Below are 3,413 nucleotides of genomic sequence, written 5' to 3' on the forward strand. Positions count from 1 at the left end.
TCAAAATTGACTCAACAGCAATGGGTTTGGGTTTTATTCAAAGGAGCAGCAGGAAGTCACAGACCACCTGAAAGACCTAAAGTGAAAGACCCTGGTGTACAGTGGGGAGGGGACACCACTCACATCATTTCTCCCATGTGCACCCTCATCCTATGAACACAAAGTCAGAGTTTACTTTCTGCCTTTTCTGTAAAGGGGAACCAGTTCCATATTCTTCCATACGCCACATAATAGAAAGAGGACTTGACACTGTGTCCTGGCAGGGCTTCCATGACATTTGTGCAGGTGGAACCCTGCACAACTCAAGGGCACACCATTCTGCAAAACCCTAGATGGACAACCCTCAACCCTGGAGCTGTTTGGAGGGCGCTCTGCCCCTTGAGGATTTATGTAACTTCTCTGAACCTCAGTTCCCCAGATGCAAAAAGGGGATAATAATTTCTGCCTCATGAGATTATTATGAACGTTGATGGGTTTTATGTCTAGCACAGAGTTGATACTCAACAAATGTTATCAGTCTAACTCAGGTGAAAGTCTACTGTCTTAGATTCAATTCAGCTGTTACTTGTAAAGATCTTAAAATACAGAAATGTAAATTACATTGTAAAAATGTGACTCATTCTTTACATGTGTTCAATGCATTCAAAATACAATTTGTTATATATGCAATTGACTAATCAATAGGTGTTTACACACTATTAGAGGAATTATTTCAATTTATATGTGAACCAAATATTGGGGAAAAGATTCCATCTGTGGGGCCAGAATAATTTTCTGAGAGAAGACGGAGTTTCACAATTGGAGTTTTGTCAACTTACGGTGGGATCTGGGTAAGAAGGTTGAGTAAATAGGTGGTTTTAAATACCAAAATCATGTTTCAAAAAGCAATGAATTCATGTAGCAAAGACCTGTAGGAAGTAAGGACTACTCAACAGAGAAAAAGAAACAGGCTTCAGAGAGTCTCCTTGGAGCCCTGAATGAGACATTTTATGGAAATCACAAACATGTACACATCATCACCTTGATTCTGGCCAGAACTTGAAGAAATAAGTGACTCGAAAGCACAATACGTTATTTACCAAAGAAAAATAACCTGATTTTTATCAAATTGTCTACTTTGTGAATTATGTGTTCCTACATAGGATCGCTATGAGTCAACAACAGGTTTGGTTTTTTGGGTTTTTTGGGTTTTTTGGTATTTTTTATTATTTATCATGTAAATCTACCTCCTATGATATCCAACAAGTAAAGAACTTTGCCTGCCAAAAGAAAATTCCTTAAACCACACTTATAGTGATAATAATAATAATAATAATACCTTGTAGAACATTAATTCATAATGTAAACTTGAGCTTAGTTTCAACTCTTCAATTACTACTCTATCTGTGGTTTTACTGCTGTAATTTTCCACATTTAAGTAATCTATTGATCACAATTTATCAGAGGTTATTTTATGCCGCAAATAATGTGAGGTTAATGGCTCTAAACTTGAACATATTCCTTATGACCCTATGATTTCCTATAAGTTTATATGGATACCATAAGAAACATTGCCAGGGACAGCTGGTCATGGAATCATAGAATTCCTATGCCAAATATATATGAACAAGTTGAAACTGTACAGATAACTGGTTTTCCCTGGGGAGTTCTGGGATTTATTACTGCACCATCTATGGAACCTGAGGGTACAGGTGAGCTTCGTGACTCTACACTTCAAGGCCATAACTTACACTCACTTGAAATCTTGACTCAAAAAATAACTGTGTTTGGAATTTTTGTTGCAACCTAATGAGTAACATATGGAATGAGCACAGTATCTTCTTACCCTTCCAATTATCCAAGCAAAAATGAAAGCATAAAGACCATCCTTTTATTAAAACCCAAGTGTTTTCAATTTAAGGTTGAGCCTCCCTTTAGGACAATACTAGAATCAAGTTTCTTTTGGCTGGATTTCTTTCTGAGTTTCCTCCTTCCTTCCGTACCCCCATGGCCAAAGATTCTATTTTCTGGTCTTTATTTACCTCAGTTTCGTACATAAATGAAGGTAAGCAGTATGCTTTTCTATATCCATTAGTGAAAGGAAAACATGTGGTAGCTATTTCTTTCCTTTAATCACCAAGTATATCACTAGATAATACAAAAATTATATTGGATGAAAGTGTCAGTTAATATTTAGTATCCTATGATCTCTAGGTAGCTATATATCTGTGTGTGTATGTTGTTGCTGTCTTTTAAGCTTTTTAACTTAGGCAAATAGCTCAATTTCCCCCTTTTTGAAAAGTCTTATGTCTTTTCCTTCATCAAAGCTCTACTCATATTCCATTAGGTTTAGAAATAATAGCAATGGATTTGCAATGATTTAAGCCAATTTCTAAATTCTCCAGGAGTTAGAATGTCCGCATATCCCCTGATCTGACTACTTCCAGTTTCTCAATAATTTTGACTAACTCATTTTCTAATAACTATAATCTTGGTTTTATGTCTGTTTACTATTAGCATCTTCCTTGAACATAATTCATATTTGGGTCAAGACAGAATTACAGAAAATCAGATTCCTAGAGTGTTAATATTATACATATATACATATATAAAGTCATTAGCCTCTGTTTAAGAAGAAGTATTTTCAGAGGTGGAAATAACACAATCAAACTATAGGTTGATTTCTCTGAATGTATTTTGCTGAATTACATTTCTCTGAATGTACCGAGTTGTCAAAATGGAGCAGTGAAAATTTGTCAACTTTCCTCCCACAGAAACTTCTAAGCTGTTTACGCCAAGCAACAGTTAATAAACTCTTCACATTTTGATTGGATTGATATGCCCAGATATAGAATTGAATATGCTTTTGTAAAAGACAACCAATCCTAGGATTCCAAACAAAATTTCCAGAGCCGTGAGCAACGAAATGCAAGGCCTGTTATTGTATGTCCATTTAACATACTGTGTAGAATCTACATGGTAGAAGAAGTTCAATTTGGGGCTAAGGCTACCTTTAGGATATGCTACTAAAAAGTTTCATCAGACTATATTAATACAAAATTACTTTTCAATATCTCACTTATATAAAATAAGCAAATATTTAGAAACCAAAGATTATTAGTGCTTACTGGGGTGATGGGAGATTCTTTTGTTTTTAATTGTACTTTAGATGACAGTTTACAGAACAAACTAGGTTCTAATAAAACAACTAGTACACATATTGTTTTTTGTGACATTAGTTGCCAACCCCACAACACGTCAACACTCTTCCCTTCTTGAACTTGGGTTTCCTATTACCATCTCTCTTGTCCCCTCCTGCCTTCTAGTCATTGCTCCTGGGCTGGTGCGCCCCCTTAGTATTGTATTGTTTTACGGAACTGTCTAATCTTTGGATGAAGGGTGAACCTCAAGAGTGAGTTCATTACTGAGCTATG

Source organism: Trichechus manatus, unplaced genomic scaffold, assembly GCF_000243295.1.
Source record: "Trichechus manatus latirostris isolate Lorelei unplaced genomic scaffold, TriManLat1.0 scaffold00018, whole genome shotgun sequence".
Taxonomy (NCBI): Eukaryota; Metazoa; Chordata; class Mammalia; order Sirenia; family Trichechidae; genus Trichechus; species Trichechus manatus.